This window comes from Vombatus ursinus, unplaced genomic scaffold (assembly GCF_900497805.2).
Source record: "Vombatus ursinus unplaced genomic scaffold, bare-nosed wombat genome assembly UNPS02007284.1, whole genome shotgun sequence".
Classification (NCBI taxonomy): Eukaryota; Metazoa; Chordata; class Mammalia; order Diprotodontia; family Vombatidae; genus Vombatus; species Vombatus ursinus.
The window spans coordinates 18962591-18987685 of NW_020947062.1; the positions used below are offsets into that span (position 1 = coordinate 18962591).

Sequence of the window (25095 nt, forward strand, 5' to 3'; positions counted from 1 at the left end):
GTGGAAAGAGTAATGGATGCGGGGTCATGAGACCTACACTTAAACCTTAGTTTTCTTCCTGGTGAAGTTCTTTTCTAGAGCACTTCAGGATCACTCCTTGGTGTCATGTTTAATTTATCCATTTCCCTCCTAGTAGGAATAAGTACCCTGAAGTCAGGGAAATTCTATATCACAAATTGCCTTTTGAGTATTTGCATCTTGCACTCAACCTGTTCAAAATTACTTATTACCCTTCTCCAGAAAACTCTCCCACCTTACAAACGTCTATCACCATCTTTCTAGTCTGACAGGTTTCTAACCTTGCATTATCCTGGACTGTTCATTGTGCTGTTATCCATTCTTGCCATTTCTACTTTCATATGGCCCCTTTTCTACACACAAAACAGCTACCATTTTAGTTCAGGTCATCACCAATTCTCATCTGGACTATTTCAATAGCCTCACACTTAACCTCTATGCTTCAAGTTTCTCTGCAGTCCAGTCCATATTGCACAATTCTGTCAAAGCAATTTACTTTATGTTCAAGTATAACATCTGACTCTCTTATTGAATCAACTCCAATAACTACAGCAATTGCCTCTAAGATAAAAAATAACTTCCTCTCATTTTACTTTTCTATCTCCTTACAATCTAGCTCTAACCTATCTTTTCTAGCCTCACTGGTCATTACTGTTCTTCATAAACTCTGCTGTTCAGTCAAACTAGCCTTCTCAAATAAAACTCTAATTCCCAACTCAGAGTCTTTGCCCTTTCACCCCATATGCCTGGAATGTACTCTCTCCTTATTTCTGCTTCACTCCCTCTTTTTCTTAAAAACCAAGCTTAACATCTTGTTCTACATGAAGTCTTTACTATTCTCCATGAAGTCATTCCTAATCCCCAGAACTGATAATGTCTTCCCTCCAAAACTAGCTTATATTTAACTACTATGTATATATTTGAATTTATTCACTTTATATGTGTCCTATGTTTTACACATACTGTTCCCCAATATAATACAAACTCCTTGCCAATAGGGATTGTCTCATTCTTCGAACTTATATACTGAGTTCATCATATAGTACCAATCACATAGTAGGCACTTAGAATACTTGAGGATTGATTGATTATTAGTCTGTATTTCTAGCACCAACCAAATTGCTATACTCATAATAAACAATTAATAAATGTTTCTTGAATTAAAAACCAATGTTATCTTAGACAAATGACTTCTCCCTGAGCATCAAGTTCATCATATACTATGAGGAGAGGGGTAGATTACATAATCTCTAAAATGGCTTCTAGCTCCAAAATCGTATGATCCAACGAACCTTCTGTTTAATTTAGCTTATCAGTTTTACTAGTTGTTATCTTAGGAAAACCCACAACAAGATGTAAGGGAGTGGGAGACTGGATGGGTTAGTAGAGAGAAAGATTCAGGGAAGGCACTAGGATAAAAATAAGGGAGGGACCATGAAGCTATTGGATATATGCTTAGAAAATGGCAAGAAGGGGATGGAAGGTACCAAAGACAAAGTTTTTAATTTGATGATTTTATAAGGATTTCAAGAAAAAACATCCACATTGAAAGATCAAATAATCTTTTCAATAGAGAAAATTTATTAAGTGCTTACTATAAAACCTTGGAGAACCCCCAACCCCAATTCCACCAGTCTTCTGTATGAGGCAAGCCCCCTACTCTCTCCTGGACAGTAAGTACCCAGAAACCCACCAGATTTTTTGGTGCTTCTGCCCAAAGCCACTAAAATACTCTTGCCAAAGGAAGCCATAAGAGCTAAAAATAAGTAAGGGGTAAAAATAAGTCTATCAACCAGCCAATACTAGTCTTTTTCAAGCCCAACCAACCATTTCTCTCATTCTAACCATCCCTACAAGGCATAGCTTTTTTTCTGACTGTAAAGTTGCTGCTCTGTCTGTGACCTATTAGTTATCCACCCTTAAGCCTGTTGCAGCCATGCACAGTCATTCTGTGCACCAAAGCAGCTAGATTTCTTCTTTGCCTTAGAGCAGGCCTGCACAACATACAGTCCACAGGCAGCTTGCAGCCAAAGGATCTTGGGCAGCCCACGAAAAATGTAGAGGATGTGAAACAAAGTAAAAATATAATGAGCGCTTTGTCCACGCCCCACTTAACCTGCCTTCCACTAGTCACTATTGTGTCCATCAGGTAAGCTGATGGGTGGGTTCCCACTGTGCACTCTCTTCTGTTTGTCATGTAACCCGTGGCAACCAACCATCATGATTCTGTCTCTAGTTTGAGAGGAGTGATTTCATGATAAATAAAAATCTTAAGTAATAAGTGGAATTAATTGATATTAATTGCAATTTCCTGTTTAAATATGGTTTATTTGCAAAATAGTTTAATCATTAATTATATCTTTACTTGGAAAGTGAGCCAATAAAAATCTATCTGCAGCCTGAAGAAGTTGAGCCTATTTTAATTTTGGCCCCTACCTACTGCCAAGTTGTACAAGTCTGCCTAAGAATCTATCTGATCTAGAGTCACTTCTACCATGAATATATGAGACACATATAGGTAGGACCCAAGTGTAGTTGAGCTCTGCTGCTACTAAATTTTATCTTTCCCCCACCACAAACACTTTTTTCATTTTAGGCTCTAATATTTACTTTCATGTGCTCAGATTTCATTCTCTCATCACTATTAATTTGGTTCTATCTTTGACTCATACAAAAAAAAAACCTCAGAACTTTCTTTTTTTTCCATTGTACTGACATAGATTGCACAAATCCCCTAACAAATAGGGAGTAAAAACTCCTTGGTGGAAGTTACCAACCTGACCCAAGCAAACCTTTTTTTAAGAGGTTAGTTCAACTTAATACTTGATCTTATTGCACAAAAGTCTATTACTCTCAGACTGAGAAAATAGATATTCCAGGTTCCTCTGGGAAAGAAAAACTTGTTTCTTCCTAACAAAGGTCCCCACAGAAGGACTGAAATAAATATCATCTCTGTTGCTAATACTAGGTTCCTTCCAGAACTGATAAATTATCATAATTATTTTTTATCATTACTATCAATTGCAATAATAATGGTCCCATTCTATTACTGCTTATTTCAAGGGTGCTTTATTTTTTCAAAGGCTCAGGAGAGCTGTTGATGAGAAGGTTAGAGAGGGCTCTATAGTTTATGAGAAGTGGGGAGCAAAAGATTGACCTTTGTTTTGTTGCTGAGCTGTAGTATAACCTTTCAGGGCCCTCTGTCCATTTATAAAAACAGATGAGCAAAAGCACTATTACCTTTCTCAGAAGCTTTGACGATAAGAACCCTTATGATGATCCAAATAAAATAAAATAAAAGCAATGGACTAAATCTCTTTTGAAACAAGAATGTCAGCTAAGCATTAAGGGAAAGGACTAAGTGGTTACCTTGTCCAATAATTCACTAGAAAAAATCAGAATATTTCCCAAATAACTCCACATCTAAGATTCTGTGCATAGCTCTGAGTATTTGCTAAAGGCGCTGACCCAGAAAGAACAAGTAGGGAGGAAATATAGAGCAAGGTCCTCACCTGTTACATGGTAAGAAATCACCTATCAAAATCCCTTGGCAGGTCCATGAATATTCCCAGGCAGGGCTATGGTTACCAAAGGACAATCCCTACCAGCTCCTCCAATTAATTTATTATCCTTGAATCTATTCCTGGAACTACCTAACCAATACCTCAGTTCCTCCCACAGAACAGGCTATACAGCCTTTCAGAAAGATAGATTTCACCCCAAAAGAAAAACCACAGACTCAGCTCCCTATGCTGATATTATCATCTGCTCCAAGAGAGTTGGGAGAAAACAAAACACTGTGAAGGCAAATTGGGACAAAATTAATAGTCTGTGTGTTGCTAAGTGTATTGTCTTCATAGGCCCATAAGGAGAGCTTTTTTTTTTTTGCTAGTTCAAAAACACACAACAGAAGGTATTCTTAAACTAGAAATGTGGTCATTCTTTCTAAATCTAGCTAAAATGACCCACCTGTCCTTTTTGGAAGCACACAGGCAACAAACATGTAGAGAAGCACAGCTATCCTCTGCACCCAATTGGATATGATTTTCTTCTTCTACCACAACCGTATCATCTGTTTGCAATGTGGACATTTCACAAGGGTTAATGTGTAAACTTCCTGTTCAATGCTTTGAGCAACTTAGAAGGAAGTCATTATAGTGGATCCAAAGAAAAGAAATCAAAATGATGGGGGGCTTGAAGTCTATGCCATATACAGATGAAATGAAGAACTTAGGGGTATTTAGCCTGGAAAAGAAAAGACTCGTGGGATGAATTATAAATGTCTTCAAATATTGGAAGGACTATCATGTAGAGGAAAGATTAGACTTATCTGTTTGGCTCTAGAGGACAGAAGTAGGGCATAACGGGTAGATGTTGCAGAGGGCAAATTTAGCCTTGGAATCAGGAAAATTAGCAATTAGAGCTGTGCCAAAGTAAAATGGACTAACTTGGAAAACAATGTTTTTGCCTTTATTGGAGGTCTTGAGATAGACTGTATTGAAATAGAGTTGTTGGGTGGCCCTTACTAGGGGCTCTTTTTTGGTCATGGGTGGACTAGATAGCCTACTAGATCCATTGGGGACATTGTTCCCTTCTGACTGAGAAATATTTTCTATATAGAGAAAAGAGCAGTGGGTCTAAGAGTCAAGAGTCCAAAGGGTTTTCGTCTTCCTACTACTATTAACTTTCTGTGTGACCTTGTCAATGTGAGGTTCCAAGTTCAAGTACCTGCAGGGACAGAAGCTAGCATGCCTTTAGGGAAATCAATACATGCACCAATTTTTAAAAAGCTCCTTTCATCATAAAAAGTGCTGCATTAACATTGGGACTGAACTAAAGCTAGACATGATATATTTCGGTTGGCATCCACAATAGGACATATCATGAAACAATGGAAAAATTACTAGATCTGAAAGTAAAAGACCTAGGTTCAAGCCTCAGTTCTGCTACTTACTAGCTTTGTCACCTTGGGCAAATCACTAGTTTCTCTAAGGCTCAAACTCCAGCTCTGTAAAATTGACATATTTATCTACCTCAGGGGTGGGGAACCTGCGGCCTCACCACCATATGTGGTCCTCTAGGTCCTCAAGTGTGGCCTTTTGACTGAAATCCAAACTTCACAGAACAAATTCCCTTAATAAAAGGATTTGTTCTATAAAACTTGGACTCGGTCAAAAGGCCGCACCCAAGGACCTAGAAAGCCACATGTGGCCTTAAGGCTACAGGTCCCCCATTCCTGATTCAGCTCATGGAGTTGTTGTGAGGAAAGTGCCTCGGAAACCACCAAGAACTACTGAAATAAGTGGAAGCAATTATCTTCCTCAAATGCCAGGGAAGTCCAATCAGTCCCCTTCTATGAAGCTAACTAAACTAAAACAACTACACAAGACAGACCACATCCTTCCTACATTCTCACTTAATTTATCTCTTTACCTTGCTATTTACATGCCTGGTCTGATTTTTAACACATCTTCCAGACATCTACAATCTGCACCTGAAGTATTCCCCTCACTTAATATTCTCTTCTTCAGTAGTCTACCCACAACTGAACTCCCCAATGAAGCTTTCTCAGATTTTTTAAAATTCTATTAGGCTGTATGTGTGAGCATTTGCGTGTTCATGTGTCTGTGTGACCTGAAGCCAAAATATCCCACGAGTCATAGTAATTCCTCTTCCGTATAGGGATGGGGTGCAAGGAGGGTATTGGAGGGGGGAGAGAACAACATCTCGTCCCTAAAGAAATGGGAGTTGTGAAATTTAAAAAGAAGTATACTTTTAAATGCATTTTTTTCCAAAATGATTTTGACAGTAGGAGTTCTGCCAAAATGCTTCCCAAAATTTTGATTATATATTGGTCTTTAAAAATACAAGTAGATTTTAAGATTTCCTTATTTCTTTGACCTCCAATAAATATTTAGTCAGTTTATCCACAGCAGTCTGAAGAGGTTCTCACATGAAAGGAAGGGGCAAGTGTGCTTTAGAGGATTTTTGCTTCCTGGATCACCCAGGAAATCTGGGAAATTCACAAAAAAAGTTGTATACTTGGAAGGGAACTCCAAAGCTAGTTAGTTCAACATTCCCAGTGATTAGAAATAACTACATCTAATGTGATATTACTAATTCTCCATCCAAGCAAACAGTTTGCAGAACTCAAGAAAAATTCTATTAACAGATAGAAGACCTCAGTCTTCCTATCACAGGAAATAGTGACAACCACCAACTTTCACCAGACATCCTAGACAGATTATATCACTTTAACTAATGCTAAGGATCACTTCCTAGAAGTAAATGGGTAACTAGGATATGTCAAACAGAACTCAACTCCACAGTGAAGAAATTCAGAAAGTGCATAAAGAATTTATACTTCACCAGCCTATAGAAACAATTGAGTTTAGCACGTGGTGAGATTACTTATTTACAAATAAATTACTAGATGGTACTGACTTCCTGCCCCTACAACCTCCAGAGTTCTCTTCCAAGTACCTCCGTTTGTTTTTGTATTTTCCTTTTTGGTGAGGCAATCGGGGTCAGGTGACTTGCCCAGAGTCACACAGCTAATAAGTGTCAAGTGACTGAGGTCAGATTTAAACTCAGGTCCTCCTGACTCCAAGGCCACAGCTCTATCTACTGAGCCATCTTTTTGAAATAAAATTAATTAACAGTGACCTTTGACTTACAGTGTGTTCAACACTCAACACCCACAGTACCCCATCACCTATTTATTGAAAGGATGGAGGTGCAATTCTTCATCTGTCCTCTGAGACAAAGATTGATGAATACGATAATAATAGTAATAATAGCTACTTTTTTAATTAATTTATTTTGATTTATCAATTATCACTTCCATATGTTTTTGAATTTAAAATTTTTCTCCCCCTTCCTCCCCACCACCCTCCCCAAGACAGTGCACAGTCTGATATAGGCTATATATATATATATATAGGCTACATTCATATTAAACATATTTTCACATTAGTGATGTTGTAAGTAGAAATTAAAACCAATAGGAGGAACCATCAGAAAGAGGAAACAAAACTCAACAGAAGAGAAAAAATAACAATTTGGCTTCCATAGTTCTTTCTTTGGGTGTGGATAGCATTTTCCATCACAAGACCTCTGGAGATGTCTTAGATCTTTGTATTGCCAGGAAGGGTTAAGTTTATCAATATTAGTCATCACACAACGTATTGTGTACAACGTTCTCTTAATTCTGCTCACTTGACTCAGCATCAGACCATACAAGTCTTTCCAGGTTTTTCTGAAGTCAGCCTGTTCATCATTTCTTACAGCATAATAGTATTCCATCACATTCATGTACCACAACTTGCTCAGCCATTCCCCAGTCGATGAGCATCCTCTCAATTTCCTGTTCTTTGCCACCACTAAAAGAGCTGCTATGAATATTTTTGTACATGTAGGTCCTTTTCCCATTTGTGTGATCTCTTTGGGATATAGCCCTAGAAGTGCTATTGCTGGGTCAAAGGGTATGTACATTTTTATAGCCCTTGGGCATAATTCCAAATTGCTCTCCAAAATGGTTGGATCATTTCACAACTCCACTAACAATGCATTAGTGACCCAATTTTCCCACATCTTCTCCAACATCCATCATTTTCCTGTTTCGTCATGTTGGCCATTCTGATGGGTGTGATGTGGTACCTCAGAGTTGTTTGGATTTGCATTTCTCTAATCAATAGTGATTTAGAAAACTTTTTCATATGACTATAGATGGCTTTAATTTCTTCATCTGAGAACTGTCTGTTCATATCCTTTGACCACTTATCAATTGGGGAATGGCTTGTAGTCTTATAAATTTGACTTAATTCTCTATATATTTTAGAAATGAGGCCCTTATCAGAGAGACTGGTTGTAAAAATTCTTTCCCAATTTTCTACCTTCCTTCTAATCTTAGTTGCATTGGCTTTGTTTGTGCAAAAACTTTTCAATTTAATGTAATCGAAATTATCTATTTTACTTTTTGTAATGTTCTCTATCTCCTGTTTGGTCATGAATTCTGTTCTCTGTAGATCTAACATGTAAACTATTCCTTGCTCTCTCAGTTTGCTTATAGTATCAGCCTTTATATCTAAATCATGTACCCATTTTGACTTTATTTTGGTATATAGTGTGAGATTTTGGTCTATGCCTAGTTTCTGCTATGCTCTTTTCCAGTTTTCCCAGCAGTTTTTTCAAAGACTGGGTTCTTATCCCAGAAGCTGGGGTCTTTGGGTTTATCAAGTAATATATTACTATAGTCGTTGACTACTGTGTCTTGCATACTTAACCTATTCCACTGATCCATCACTCTATTTCTTAGCCAGTACCAAGAAGTTTTGATGATTGCTGCTTTATAATACAATTTAAGATCTGGAATGGATAGGCCACCTTCCCCTGCATTTCTTTTCATTAGTTCTCTTGATATTCTGGACCTTTTGTTCTTCCAAATGAATTTAATTATTTTTTCTAACTCTATAAAATAATTTTTTGGTAGTTTGATTGGTATGGCACTGAATAAGTAAATTAGCTTAGGTAGAATTGTCATTTTTATTATATTAGCTCGGCCTACCCATGAGCAACTGATATTTTTCCAATTATTTAGATCTGATTTTATTTGCGTGAAAAGTGTTTTGTAATTGTGTTCATAGAGTTCCTGGGTTTGTATTGGGAGGTAGACTTGTAAATATTTTATAATGTCTACAGTAAGATTAAATGGAATTTCTCTTTCTATCTCTTGCTGTTGGGCTTTGTTGGTAATATATGGAAATGCTAATGATTTATGTGGGTTTATTTTATAGCCTGCAATTTTGCTAAAATTGTTTATTATTTCAAGTAGTTTTTTACTTGATTCTCTGGGATTCTTTGAGTATAACATCATGTCATCTGCAAAGAGTGATAGCTTTGTTTCTTCTTTGCCTATTCTAATGCCTTCAATGTCTTTTTCTTCTCGTATTGCTAAAGTTAATGTTTCCAGTACGATGTTGAATAATAGTGGTGATAATGGACATCCTTGTTTCACCCCCGATCTTAATGGAAATGCTTCTAGCTTGTCCCCATTACATATTATGCTTGCTGAAGGTTTTAGATAGATGCTATTTATTATCTTAAGGAAGACTCCATTTATACCTATGCTCTCTAGTGTTTTTAATAGGAATGGGTGTTGTATTTTGTCAAAAGCTTTTTCTGCATCTATTGAGATGATCATGAGGTTTCTGTTAGTTTTGGTGTTGATATGATGGATTATGCTGATAGTTTTCCTTATATTGAACCAGCCCTGCATTTCTGGTATAAATCCTACCTGGTCATAGTGTATTATTCATGTGATAAGTTTCTGTAATCTATTTTTAAGGGATTTATTTTCTTCATTGTACTTTTTTTCCAATTGGCCAATTGTACTTTTAAAGACTCCTCTACCTCTCTCATTTGACTTTTAAAATCCTTCTTGAGTTCTTCTAAGAAGGCTTTTTGGGCTTCAGACCAGTTCATATTCCCTTTTGATGTTGCAGATGTGAGTTTGATGACAGTGTTGTCCTCTTCAGAATTTCTGTCTTGATCTTCACTCTTCTCATAATATGAATCTATCCTATGTTTCTTTTTTACTCATGGTGTTTCTTTCTTCCCTGGCCTTTAAAGAGATTAAGCTCTCCTGCTAGGGAGCAGAGGGCACTGACCCAAGCTTCTTGTGTTGGGAGCCTAGGTCTTGGTCACTGGCTTTGTGTCCTGGGGCCTCTTATGTGGGCAATTGGAGACTGTAGGGTTCTGGCAGCTTATCTGGTGTTGGGCTGGAATCAGCAAGGCTGGGACTTTCAGGTAAATCTAGGTTGCCTGCTTTTCCTTTCCTTTAGCTTTGTTTAGCTCCTTTTAGATAAGTGCTGCCAGGTGTTTATCTGCCTGGGGCCCCTTGTAGCGCTGCCTCCAAAAATATGGAATGTTTCACGAATTTGCGTGTCATCTTTGTGCAGGAGCCATGCTAATCTCTGTATCGTTCCAATTTTAGTATATGTGCTGCCGAAGTGAGCACAATAACTACTTTTTGTGTAGCACTTAAATGTTTGCAATATGTTTTACAACATTATCTCAATATATAATATATAAAATATAATGTGCACAATATATAATAATATATAATAATATCCCATATAATATTAAAATATTATCTCATTTTATCTTCACAACAACCCAGGGAGGCAGGTACTAAAATTATCCATTATTTTACACATGAGAAAACTGAAGCTAACAAATGTTAAGTCATTTCCCAGGATCAGATAGCTAGTAAGTTTATGAGACCAGATCTGAACTCAAGTCTTTCTGATTCTGGTCAAGGTCTATCTCCAATGAGCTACCTAGCTGTCCACCGTAAAAGTTTGGCTTCCTTTTAGTGTTCTTTCATTAAGATTTCTATTCTCATTATGTTAATAATTTTGGTTCTCTCCACTTCACAAGCCCAAACCTATTTTCCCACCTGAATTCTTCATTTCCCTCAGTTTTTTAAAGCCAGAGTAGTATTTCATTGCAGTTAGCAATTTGTATAGCACAATTTTTTGGCCACTCGCCAACTGCCAGGCAACCACTAAATTTCCATTTCTTTGCTATCACAAAGTACTGCTATGAGAAGATGAACCTCCCTCCTTTCTTTGCACAAATTGGGGGAGAGAGGAATATAAACATGGAGTACTATGTAGGCTCTCAGACACAACTGATGTATTGGTTGGTTTTCATAAACTCCCCTCTGTTTTCCCTTTTATTCTTTGTTACAAGAAATGGCTCATTGGATGGGGAAGAGGAGGAGATATGTTCAGAAATGAAGGTTATATAAAAAACAAAAAAAGGATTAATAAAAATACATTTTAAGTACTGCTATATTTTAGGGTACATGGGAGTTTTACTATTTTTATCTTCTTGGGGTACATGCTCAGAGGTGTGACCTATAGTCCAAGTGATAAGAACATTCTAGTGACTTTTCTCACATCATTTGTCCTGGATTTTATAGATGAGAAAAAAATAGGTCCAGGATATAAGAAGGGATCTGCCCAAGGTCACATAGGATGCAATTTGTAAGATGGCACTAAAATTCAATTCTTCTGACTCCCAGCCTAGGGTTACTTCATCATATTATGCTACACTGTTACTGATTGGCAATTAATGTTTCATAAAATATGTTATGAATTATTATTTCTTTTGTTGTCCAAACCAAGATTACTGGGAATAGGGAGGTTTATCTGCCATACACATTTTCACTTTCTAGCTTCTCCCTTCACCCTCCTCCCAGCTTATCTGACCTTTCCACCTTTCTTCTCCTGGAGCCAGCATACATTTCTCTATCTTATTTGCTCCATTAACATTAGCAATAAAAATAAATCCTACCTGCACTCAAGCCACATGCCAATTGCTCCAGTTAAGCTAGCCTCTTACAAATCTCTCAGAAAATGGTGCACATAAGAATTCTTTGCACCTATCTAGTATTTTGCATCCAATAACTTGAACTACTTTTCAAACCCAGTAGTCTCTTCCACACCACTTCCTCCTCATTTCTTTCTCCCTCTATCAAAGGAGCTTATTATGGGGAATTTTATGACATGACATAAATCATTTCTCCTGAGAAGCAAACACAAGCATTCATATTCAGAATAAGCCTTCTCCAAGACTCCTGCAAGCAGAGAGAAGGGTCACAGTTCCTTTGACCCAAAAAGTCAGGAGCGAATGATTTTCAATCTAATTAGAATACTTAAGATAGAAGAGGTAGGTGTTAGTAGCAAGAAGGTATAGCAGAGAAGCCTCAAAATAAAATTGTCACGGCTAACAGAAAAGACCATTAAAAATGCTAGAGAGTAAACAAGAAGCTGATACAAGCACATGGTCTCACTATAGCTCAGTTCCTGGGCTGTAAGCTACTTGAAATCTTACTCATTTATATTGCCACCACAGTGCCAAGTACAGCGTGGGGTATAGTTGAAATGTTGAATTTGGAGTTAGAGGATCTCAGTTTAAATCCAAGTTCGCCATTTATGTGATCATGGGTAAATCTGTTAATCTATTCAAGCCAAGGTTTCATCAGCATGAGGTGATTGGATTAGGTGACTTCTAAAGTCACTTCCAAGTCTAAATCTATGATTCACAAAGTACAGAGTGAATGGAGGAATGAGCTTCATTTTATATGACAACATCAATAAACTTGAAATGTGGTTATTGTACATTATCAGTTTAAACTTTACTGAAATTATAGGGCTGCAGCCTAGTTTGGTGGAAAGAATCCTGAACTGGGAGTCAGTTATGCTTGAATCTGGTCCTGGCCCTGCCACTAATTTGCTATGTGACCAAGTCTCTTCAACTGTCTGGGCTTCAGTTTCCTGCTATGTAAAAATTAAGGTATTGGACTAGATGACATCAAAGGTCTCTTCTAAAGGATATGGTTCTATATTAAATAATTATGACACCACATAGATGGGGATAAATGCTTTGTAAGTAAAAGTGCTAAGTGAGTTCAGAGGAACGTAACTTTTAGGTCAGGGAAAGATAGGAGAGGTAGGGTCACACAAAATTTCTTTTCTTTTTATTGTTTGGAATTTTACTTTTTTATTTATTATTTTTATTTTTCCCCAGTTACATGTAAAAACAAATTTTGACATTTGTTTTTAAAACTTTGAGTTCCAAATTCTCTCCCTTCCTCCCTTACCACCCCCACATTGAGAAAGCAAGTAATTCTATATAGGTTATACATGTCTTACCACCCCCACATTGAGAAAGCAAGTAATTCTATATAGGTTATACATGTCTAGTCATGCAAAACATTTCCATATTAGTCATGTTGTGAAAGAACATAGACCAAAAAAAAAAAAAACCTCAAGAAAAATAAAGAAAGCAAAAAAAAAAAAAAAGGTATGCTTCAATCTGTATTCAGACACTATCAGTTCTTCCTCTGGGAATGGATAGCATTTTTCATCATAAGTCCTTCAGAGTTGTCTTGGGTCATTATAATGCTGAGAATAGTTAAGTCATTCACAGTTGAACATCTTACAATATTGTTGTTACTTTGTAGTCAGTACATTTTACTTTGCATCAGCTCATTAAAGTCTCTAGGTTTTTCTAAGAGCATCTTGCTCATCATTTCTTACCACAATATGTTCAGCCATTCCCCAATTGACGAGCATCCCTTCAATTTCTAATGCTTTGTCACCAGAAAAGAGCTGCTATAAATATTTTTATACATGTAGGTCCTTTTCCTTTTTGTTTTGTTGGGTTTTTTTATTTATTTATTTTTAATCTCTTCTGGCATACAGACCTGGTAGTGATATTGCTAAGCTATTGTTTTATAGCCCTTTGGGCATAGTTCCAAATTGCTCTACAGAATGGTTGAATCAGTTCACAACTCCACCAACAATGCATTAATGTCTCATTCTCCCCACATCTCCTCCAACATTTGCCATTTTCCTTTTCTGTCCTATGTGTTTGAGGCACAAAGAGGCCTTTATCAGAGAAACTTACTTCAACATTTTTTCCAAGTTACTATTGCTAACTATATTTCCCTCCATCCCATTTCCCCCAGTTTATTCTATTATCTCTCTCCTTTCACCACATCCTTCCTCAAAAGTGTTTTGTTTTGTACTACTCCCTCCTCCAATCTGCCCTCTCTAGTATCAACCCCTCCTTCTCTTATCACCATTCCCCGCTACTTTCCTGTAAGGTAAAATAGATTTCTATACCCAATGGAGTGTGTATGTTATTCCTTCTTTGACCCAATTTTGATGAGTGTAAGGTTCACTCATTTTCCCTCACCTCCCCTGTAAAAGCTTTTTCTTGCATCTTTTACGTGAGATAATTTACTTCATTCTACCTTTCCCTTTCTCTCAGTGCATTCCTCTCTTTCCCCTTAATTTTATATTTTTAGATATTATTCCTTCATATTCAACTGAAGCCTGTGCCCTCTGTCTATATTTACTCCTTGTAACTACCCTAATATGAAAAAGTTCTTATGAGTTACAAGTATTATCTTCCTATGTAGGAATGCAAACAGTTTGACCTTATTAAGTCCTTCATAATTTCCCTTTCCTGTTTACCTTTTTATGCTTCTCTTGAGTCTTATATTTGAAAGTCAAATTTTCTATTCAGCTCTGATCTTTTCATTAAAAAATGCTTGCAAGTTCTCTATTTCATTGAATATTCATTTTTTGCCCTAAGGGATTATATTCAGTTTTGCTGGATAGGTGATTCTTGGTTATAAACCTAGCTCCTTTGCCCTCCTGAATATCATATTCCAAGCTCTCCAATTCTTTAAGGTAGATTCTTCTTTATTTTGTGCTATCCTGACTGTGGCTTCATGATATTTGAATTGTTTCTTTCTGGCTGCTTGTGATATTTTCTCCTTGACCTGATAATTCTGGAATTTGGCTACAATATTCCTTGGAGTTTTCATTTTGAAATCTCTTTAAGGAGGTGATTGGTAGATTCTTTCAATTTCCACTTTACCCTCTGGTTCTAGAATATCAGGGTAGTTTTCCTTGATAATTTCTTTTTTTTCTTTTTTTTTTCTTTTTTTTTTTTTGGCTAGGCAATGGGGTTAAGTGACTTGCCCAGGGTCACACAGCTAGTAAGTGTTATGTGTCTGAAGCCAGATTTGAATTCAGGTCCTCCTGACTTCAGGGCTGGTGCTCTATCCACTGCGCCACCTAGCTGCCCCAATAATTTCTTGAAATACGATTTCTAGCTCTTTTTTTTTTTTATCATGGCTTTTAGGTAGTCTAATAATATTAAAGTTATCTCTCCTGTATCTATTTCCCAGGTCAGTTGTTTTTTTTCCAATGAGATATTTCACATTGTCTTCTATTTTTTTTTCATTCTTTTGGTTTTGTTTTATTGTCTCTTGATTTCTCATAAAGTCATTAGCTTCCATTTGCTCAATTCTAATTTTTAAAGAATTATTTTCTTCAGTCAGCTTTTGTATCTTATTTTCCATTTAGCCAATTCTACTTTTTAAAGAATTTTTTTATTCAGCAAATTTTTGTGCTTCTTTTACCATTTGGTCAATTCTGCTTTTTAAGGCATTCTTCTCCTCACTGGCTTTTTGTATCTCTTTTACCGTTTGGTCTAGTCTGTTTTTTAAGGTGTTCAGTATTTTTTTCTGTCTTCTTTACCAAGCTGTTGACTCTTTTCTCATGATTTTCTTGCATCACTCTCATTTCTCTTCCCAATTTTTCCTCTACCTCTCTTACTTTATTTTCAAAAATCTCTTTGGGCTTTTCCATGGTCTGAGGCTTTGGATGTAGAAGTTTGAATTTGTTATCTTCTATTGAGTATGTGTTTTGAGTTTCTTTGTCACCATAGTAACTTTCTATGGTGAGAATTTTTTTCTGTTGTTTCCTCATTTTTCCTAGCCTATTTCTTGAATTTTAACTCTTGTTAAAGTAGGGCTCTGCTTCAGGGTGGAGGATACACTGTCCCAAGCTTCATGGGTCTTGTGAAGCTGTTTTCAGAGACACTTCTAGAAACCTATAAGTTTTCACTTCTTCCAAGATAATATGATCAAAGGAGAGGTGTGTTTACTACTCTCCTGGTCTGTATTCTGGTCTGTGAGCAACCACAAGCACTCTTTTGTGCCACAGAACTGTGATTAGGGTCCCTGTTCCACTGCTGCCACAAGTTCTGGTGTGCTAGTGCTCCTCCTTGCCCTGGGACTGCCGCCCAGCACTATGACCCAGATCTGAGAATGGGCAAAGCACCAGAGTCCTGCCTCAGTGCTAGCAAAGAGACCCTGTAATATCCTTCTGACCAGTTGTTCTACCCCCTTACCAACTGTGGGCTGAAAGCTATGGAAGCAGGTGCTGCCACTGCTGATTCAACTACTCCCAAGGCCTGCTCCTGATTTGCAGGGATCTGGTCTGTGCTGTCATGGTCTGTGCTAGACTAACCTCGACTCTCACCCAGGTGCAACGGACCTTTCCTGCTGACCTTTTAAGTGGCCTTTAACTGGAAAAATATTTCACCTTGTCCTTTTGTGGATTCTGTTCCTTCAGGAATTGTTTTATGGCATTATTTAAAGGTGTTCACAGGAAATTTGGGGAGAGTTCAGGTCAGTCACTATCTTTTCTCCACCATCTTGGCTCTGCCCCTCCATAAAAAATTTCTTGAGCTATGAATTAGATAAAGTCTTGTTTATAAGGTCCTGACACTTTAGATAGAGAAACAATGCCAAAATATGTTAATCAAGGAAAAGTTAAATGTATATTTTTAAAAGTTTATAAAAGTGCAAAGGACATAAATGAGTGGGTATAGAGTGGAAGATTTTATTTAAAATAAGGAAAGGTATCATGTGACGTGTGGGGAAAGCAACCATATATACACAATATAATAAGTGAGTAAATCCTAGTGACATTCAGATGAGAAATTAATTTAATTTCATAGTTTTCACCTATGTTCTAACCACACACAAAGGTTCTAAGAGTCAACATGGCATGATATAGAGAGCTGGTTACAAATGCTAGAAGATCTGGGTTCAAGCCTAGCTTTTGCCACCCACTGCCTGGGTGTCCCTGGGCCAGCCACAATCAGGCCCCTTTTTTTTCCCTAAGTTTCAATGGTAAAGGGAGTTTCCTAAAGCAATGAAATCACAGGTCCAGGCCTGATTCCTATGAAAACTACAGGAAAACATTTGTTACCTGGGCATATCTCATCAGAAAACTAGGCCCTGTATCATCACATACTTTAAGAGGTCCTCTGTTTCAATTGCCTGGGTCTATGCAAGTGAGTTAATTAGCCATTTAAGACATATAGTGATTTTTTGTGCATACCACATCTGAGTGAGGATACAAGACTCCCCTTCCTAAGCTTTTCCATGATTTCTACTGTCTCACAACATATTTATCATTGACATCTCACCCCAATTCCTCTTGTTAGCCTCTTATGGAGATGGAGATCATCTCTTCCTGTTTATACTATTCCAAGAAGACAGTTACTGAATTTTCCCTGTACCTGAATGGTTTAGTTTAAAACACAACAAAAACAAACAATTCTAACATCCTTTTTTTCTTTTCCTTTCAAGAGAAATTTTCTATCCCTTGTGCCACCTTTGTTTTTCTATTTGTATCCTCTTCAGTTTCTCTGCAACTCTTTAAAAATTTAAAGACATAAGCACAAAATATTGCTGAAATAAAAAATACCTGTAAGGCAGCCACCCTCCTAGAGGAGTTTTAAATATCACATCATCTAATGAGAATGTCAGTGACCGACACTTAGGTGATGAGCCTCATTGACTATCAAAGCCCCTTACCATACAATATTGCACCTCTTTCTCTCATCAATTACTACATCAGTATTTAGGCTTCATTTAAAATGCCCCAAATTCTCTCTGAGGTAACATCTAACACAATGAAATGGCTTTAATAGTGTTACTGCAGCAGGTCAAGGCTCTCCACGGCCTGATTTATCGGAGGCTGTTATTATAGTTTGCTGGAGCCATAGTGGAATTGCTGTCATCAGAACATGCCTTCAACTCTCTTTCCCTCAGATCTTTTCTCACATTGTTTTCTGCGCCTGAAAATTTTATTGACCCTGACAAGTCAGGTGCATGCAGGTGCATGTGCCTCTCTAACCTGACTTAACTTGTCTCTCTCCTTCTCCAACTGAGCCTTCATAATGACACAAAAGGAATATTCTTACATAGGTCTGAACATGTCACCTGTTCAATAAAACCAGTGACTCCCTACTGCCATTCTCCTCTGACATTTAAAGTCCTTCACAACTTGACTGCAAGCTTACTTTCCAGGCCTATTCAATTACTTAGTTAGCATTTAGTGAGAATGTCCTCTATGGTAGGCATTGTGCTAAATGCAATGTGTAAGCAAAAACATTCCCCACCCAAAAAAGAGCTGGCAGAAATCAGAACATACAATCTACATACAGAATAGATAGAAAGAAGCTTTATAGAGGAAAGTGCTAACACTAGCTGGTGGGGAATGAGAAAAGCCTCTGACAGAAAATTACGTTCTCGCTGAGTCTTAAAAGAAGCAAGGGATTCAAAGAGGTAGAGATTGGGAGTGAGAGAATTCTAGGTATGGGGGATAGTCGGTGCAAAGGCATGGAGATGAGAAGTAAAACAAGTAACAGCAAATAGACCAGTAAGATTAGGCCATAGCTTTAGTGGAAGAGAGTAATGTATAAGAAGAATAGAGAGCTAGAAAGGGGCCAGGTTGTGAAGAGATTTCAATTCCAAAGAGGAGTTTATTTGATACTGACAATACTAAGGAGACCCTAAAATTTACTGACCCACTGGAGGTGGGTCCAGCCTAGCACAGGCCTAGCCAAAATCAATCTCTTAGATCAAATGAAGGCCAAGAAGTACTTGAAGACCATGTTGGAGACCTAGTTGAGAAGTAGCCCTTAAGCCCAGCTGTAAGAGGAGAAGAATCTCAAGGGTAGCGTATATCAAGGGAATTCCCACACTCCTATGGTGAGGGGTGAGGGGGGTCAGGCATTGCTCAGTCCCAGGTAATCCCCAGAGTCCCTTAAAAGAGGATCACCATACTCAACAACCAGGAGAGGTTGGCCACAGCATTCAGTTGTGGAGACTTAGGTCAGCCTAAGTCATTGTAGACAACCAGATCTAGATAGTGAGGTGGATGAGTTGAGTGAATCAGTATCATGAGGAAATATCTTGGTTTGAGAGACATAAAGGGAGTGAACACCCTAATTCCATAAGTCAAGGAGAAGCCAATAAGTCCAAGTAAAATATCATAGAAAAAATGACCTGGTTCCCAAGCCTATAGAAAAAAAAAATGAAGTAAGAAATACAGAATAGAAAAGAAACAAGGGAAAAAAGAGTGGCAATGAAAACAGATAACTTAAAATAGTACAAAACTTTATTGAGTGAGAGGGTAATGGTGGTGGTGGTAGCGGCACTGAATACCCTAAATTGAGGCAATGAGAAAAAAAATTACTTAATAAGAAAGATTTCAAATGATTGGGAAAATGTAAGAAAAGTAATATTACATAAAAACAACTAGCAATGCAGATTGCAATATGGGGGAAGAGGAGGGGGAGGGGAGAGAATATGTCCAAACAAGTTTTTATTTTTTGTAGCTATAATCAATTTGTAAGAGGAGTCATTTTTTCCTTGTTTTCTAAATGGGGGTGAGAGAGACAAAACGGATTTTCATTGATAATCTAAGATAGAGATATAGGGTAATCTAAGAATTATCAGACTATCTGAAAAATTATTATTAAAGTATAGATACAACATTTCAAAAGATATATACATGAAAAATGCTTAGAATTCTTAAAACAAGAGGGCAAAGTGAACATAAGATGAATCTGTCATTCACCTCCAAAGGAATTCTAAAATGAAAACTAAAAATTCAACACTACCAAAGAAAGGTCAAAGAAAACATTCTACAGGTAGCCAAAAAGAAGGAGGTCAAGTATGATGGATGCACAGTAGGAATCAATTAAGACTTAGCAACTACTAGTAAAGAGAGGTGAGCTTACAAAAGGAAATTACAAAAGGTAAGAGGTAAAAGATTACAACAAACAATACCCTACCTGGAAAAAAATAAGTATAATCTGAGGGGTGGGGATGGATCTTTAATGGGAAATGGTTTCTAAGCATTTCAGATGAAAAGATAAGACAAAGCAAGGGACTAAGTATTTATTAAGTATTTTTAGTATGTATTGTACTAAGCTCTAGGGATAAAAAACTAAGGAAAAATAAAAGTCCCTACTCTACAGTAGCTTACATCCTAAAAAAAGACATAAAAAGTATTTGGAAAGTAGAGGTGGGGAGAAGAAATTACCCACAAAGAAGCAGTATGGTAAAGTCTATAGAGGATTGGAAGCACAGCCAGAAGGAGAATAAAGCATGGCCAGTCTGGCCAGCTTATCTTCAAAATTGAGTCTCTTGAAATGAATTCAGCAGTGGCAGAAGATGACCCTGACATGGTGGAGATACATTCCAGAGTGAGAAGGCTCCAGGAGAGGAAGTTCTAAGGTGAAAAGGCCACTCTGGTTATGATAGTAAGGACTGAGCAAATATTTTGAAATGGAAACACAGGACCCAAAGAAAGGTATACATATTTGTTTACATGGAAAGAAATGTGATGATCAATTGTTTATATGTTAATAAGGAGAAAGAAAGAAATATCTTCACAGAACACTCATATCTGTAAGGGTCAGAAAAAAGTAAAAATCACAAAGTCTGTTAGAAGACCAAAGCGGGAGGTACATGGGGACTATAAAAAAGGGAGAAAGAGAGGCAAAATAGTTGAAAGGTGGGGTGGGGAGAGAGGCATCTCGTGAACCTACTTACATCTGAGGTGGATAAAGGAAAATACAATACTATTATATCCCCACCAAAATATATACACATAGCCGTAAGCAAAACAAACTTTTATGTTGGAGGAACAAGAAGGGATATTACAAGGAAAGGGGAAAAAAAGAATAAAAAGCTATAAACATGGGAGAAATAAGGGTAAGAGAAAAACTACAATAGAAAGGAAAGAGTGTTTCACTTATAAGATCAAAAGGACTATGTAAAGTCCCCTCTTCAACCACCTTCTTCTTACTTATGAAGAAGGGGGGGGCGGGGAGGTGAGGCATAGTGGAATTAACATATCCTTTTTTTAAAAGGACATCAACGGGAAAACCTATAAGAAGTCATAAAGATTCATTTCTTTTTCCAGTGCTGAGCAGTTTAGGAAGACAGAAACAGAGGTCTGCAGACCATGGGGTAGGGGCTGGCTGGAAGCAAAGCACACAGGCTGTGGAGCAGGAGCATCTGGAGGGCCCCAACACCCATACATAGTAAGGGGATTAAATGTCCTATCAGAAGAAGATTCCAGGAGGCCCCTGTGCTAGCACGGGCCATAGGATCAGGTGACATTTGGCAACACTAGAGCCACTGAGTCAGTTCCAAGTGCCAGTTTCAGGAGGGAAAGGAATGGTTGCAGTCACAAGGGACCAGGGGCCTTAGCTAGGTAAGGAGCAAAGGGCAGATCAAAAGGGCAGTGACCAGACAACTACCCAGATCATACCACTCTGGAAGCACCGAAAACTTACAAGGGCCGATACCCCACTGTGAAAAGAGCAGGAAATGAAAGTCAGAAGATCAAGCCAGATCACTATATCCACTGACAGAGGTGGACAAAGCAAAATTCTAAAATAAAGTCAAAAGTCAAAAATAGGGTGAGAAAATGAGCAAACAAAAAAGAACCTCACTACAAAAAAATACTGTGTTGACAGAGAAGTTCAAGACACAGTCAGAAGACAACTTGAAAACATTCACAAGCAAATTCTGAAATTAAAATGCAGATTGGACACAAGTACAACAAGACTTCCCCTAAGAATTAAATAAAGAGATAAAAAGAGCAAAAATGATTTTTAATAAAACAAATAAGAGCAGCAGAGGAAAAATTGGGAACAGAAATAAGAACAGCACAAGAAAATTATGAAAAAAAAGAATCGATAGTTCAGTAAAAGAGACACAAAAAATACTTAAGAAAAAAATTCCTTAAAATCAGAATTGGTCAAATGGTAAAAGATGTAGAAAGCCTCATTGAAGAAAATAACTCCTTAAAAAATAGAATTGGACAAGTGCAAGCTAATGACTCCATGAGACATTAAAAAAAAGTTAAAAGAATGAAAAATAGAAGTGTGAAATATCTCAAAGGAAAAACTGAAAAATGGATGAAGGAAAAAATAATTTGATAGTTATTGGGCTACCCAAAAGCCAGTTTAAAAAAATAGACATATTTCTTAAATATATGGACCTTTAAAGCCAAATTTATAAAAACAGGAGCCATTCCTCAAATGACAAATGGTTAAAGGATACAACAGGCAATTTTCAGAGAAAGAAATCAAAGTTATCTTATAGTCATATGCAAAAATTATCAAAATCACTAAAAAATAGAGAAATGCACATTAAAATGAGTTATCACCATTTCTCAACTATCAGATTGGCTAAAATGACAGAAAAGGAAAATGGCAATTGCTGGCAGAGGTATGGGAAATAACTACACTAAAGCATGAGCAGGATGATTTCATAAAATCTCAGAATACTTATATGAACTAAAGCAAAGTGAAGCAAGCAGAACCAAGAGAACAATCTGCACAATAACAACAATATTGTAAAGATAATTAATTGTTATAGACTTAGCTACTCTGATCAATACAGTGATCCACTACAACTCCAAGAGGCTCATGAGGTAAAATACTATTCACTTCCACAGAGAGAAATCATGAACTTGTAGTGCAGAATAAATTTTTTCCATGTTTTCCTCCTACTCTGAACATGGTTAATATGGAAATGTTTTGCATGAATTCCTATTATATAATGGAAATCATATTCCTTGCCTTTTCAAAGGATGAGGGAGAGGCCAGAGGAGGAAGAGAATTGAGAACTAAAAATAAAAATGAAACTTTAAAAATTGGGATCTTGGGGTAGGGAGGCATAAATGCAAACACAATTAAGTTTAGTTGGCATTATTGACACCTCATTAAGTCTAGATAATCCATAAAGCAATCAAGCCCTGATTTATGGCCAAAAAAAGAGGGTAATTGAAACAAAAATTAAAGGAAAAAGTACAGTAACAAAATAGAGGAGTACAAAATTCATAATCGTAACTGTGAATGAAATGAACCATCTATAAAATAGAAGAGGATAGTACAATGGATCATAGAATAGGACAATATGTTGTTTAGAAGAAATTCACTTGAAAGGCAAAGATGCACATAATGTTAAAATATGAGATTGGACAAAAATCTATTATGCCTTGTTTAACTCCAAAAGAGGGGTAGAAATCATGATCTGAGATAAGATTACTATAGAGACAAAATTAAAAAAAAATTAATCAGAAGTCATATTGTTTACTGGAGCCGGATTCAAATGCAACTGGAAAATATTTAACAAAATAAATAAAAATAGAACATATAGAACATAAATAAATATGCAGCCTATAGGAATCCTTACATATATGGTTTAGTGGGAAAACTGGAAAGCAATATGGCAGTAATTAGGTTTATACTAATATTCACACTGTTTACCAAGATAGGTTCCAAAAGGCTGACCTAGGTATTACCTAGATAGAAAAGTTAACAACATAAACAAAATTTATGGAATTACAAAGAAATTACACTTAATACTTATGGATAAAAAAGACTAAACAAATGATAGGATAATAGAAGATAAAACAAATAATTTGGGTTAAATGAAATTAATTTTTTTTATTTTTAACACTTTTTAAAAAAATTTTGAGTTCCAAATTTTCTCCATTCCCTGTGCCCTTTCCCCACCCACTGAGAAGGCAAACAAAATGTATATCAATTATACATGTGAAATCATAAAAAATTTACCTCCATGTTAGTCATATCACAAAAAAGCAAGAAAAATAAAGTAAGAAAAGTGTACTTCAATTTGCATTTCAAGTTCATCGGTTCTCTCTCTGAAGATGGAGAGCATTTTTCCTTATGAGTTCTTTGAAACTGTCTTGGATCACTGCATTGATCAGATTACTGCATCAATCAGATCAAATCTTTCATAGTGGATTCATCATTACAACATTACTATTGCTGTGTATGGTGATCTAGTTCTGCTCACTTCATTTTGCATCATCATATAGGTCTCCCATGTTTTTCTGAAACTATCTCCCTCATCATATCTTATAGTACAATAGTACTCCATCACAATCATATGGCACATGTTATTCAGCCATTCCCCAACTGATGATTATCCCCTCAGTTTCCAATTCTTTGCCAGCATTAAAAGAGCTGCTATAAATTATTTTTGTACATTTAGGTCTTTTTCCTTTTTTTTTTTTATCTCTTTTGGGTACAGACCTAGTAGTGGTATTGCTGGGTCAAAGACCATGCACAGTTTTACAATCCTTTGGGTGTAGTTCCAAATTGTTCTTGACAATGGTTGGACCAGTTCACAACTCCACCTACAGTTAATGTATTCATTTTCATTTATTCTCTCTAGAATTCGTCATTTCTGATAGGTGTAAGAGTTGTTTTAATTTTCATTTCTCTAACAATCAGTGATTTAGATCATTTTTTCATATGATAATAGATATTCTTAGGGGAAGCTAGGTGGCACAGTGAATAGGGCATCAGGCCTGGAATCAGGAGGACTTGAGTTCAAATCTGGCCTCAGACACATGCTAGCTGTGTGACCCTGGGTAAGTTATTTAACCCTGTTTGCCTCTGTAAAATGAGTTGAAGAAGGAATGACGAAGCACTCCTGTATCTTTACCAAGAAAAACCCGAATGGGGTCATGAAGAGTCTGAAATGACTCAACAGCCTCTTTAATTTCTTCTTCCAAAAACTCTCTGTTCATATCCTTTGACCATTTATCAATTGGAAATTGGTTCTTCGTTTTGTAAATTTAACTCAGTTCCTATATGAGAGATGAGGCCTTTATCAGAGGAACTTGCTGTAAACATTTTAAATGTTACTTTGTTGTTTATGGTACCTTTTACCAAAAGGTAGTAGTTTCCTCATCTGCAAAAAGAGCTGGAGAAGGAAATGTATACTCCAGTATCTTTGCCAAGAAAACCCCCAATGGAGTCATAAAGAATTGGAAATGATTGAAAAACAACAGAACAACAACAAAGTTTCCCTGATTTTCCCTTTCAATTAGGTCTATTTTTTGCTTTTGCTTTGTTTTTTTACTTTGTTTTTGCTTTGCCTTTTTACTTCAACTGAACCGTAATCAATTCTGCTCCAGCTCCTTATTTTAACTCCTTATGTCTTTCTGCTTCAAGTGTATCTCCTATAAGCAACATATTGTTGAATTCTAGTTTCTAATCAATTCTGCTATCCACTTCAGCCCAATCACATTCAGTTATGATTACTGAATATTTCCCTCTATCACATTTTCTTCTATTTATCATCTCTCTTTTTATCCTGTAGCTCCTCAAAAGTGTATTTTGCTTCTGACCATTATCTCCTATAATCCACTTTCCTTTTTATGATCACATCCTGCCCTTTCTAATACAGTTAGAATTAGAAGGAAAACATGCAATTGGAAAAATCTTTGCAGTAATTTGCTCACAGAAAGGTTTCATGCGCATGACGTATAAAGAAATGATTCAAAATACAAC

At 36.8% G+C, this 25095-nt stretch overlaps 1 protein-coding gene and 1 non-coding gene across 2 annotated transcripts in view; both read right to left on the minus strand.

Moving 5' to 3' along the window:
• Positions 1 to 25095, minus strand: part of FSTL4 (follistatin like 4) — a 772743-nt gene that overhangs the window by 664067 nt on the left and 83581 nt on the right. The gene's annotated exons all lie outside the window — the stretch shown is intronic.
• LOC114033697 lies at positions 9933 to 10036 on the minus strand. Its single transcript, XR_003568021.1, has one exon. It is a non-coding gene; the product is annotated as a U6 spliceosomal RNA (small nuclear RNA).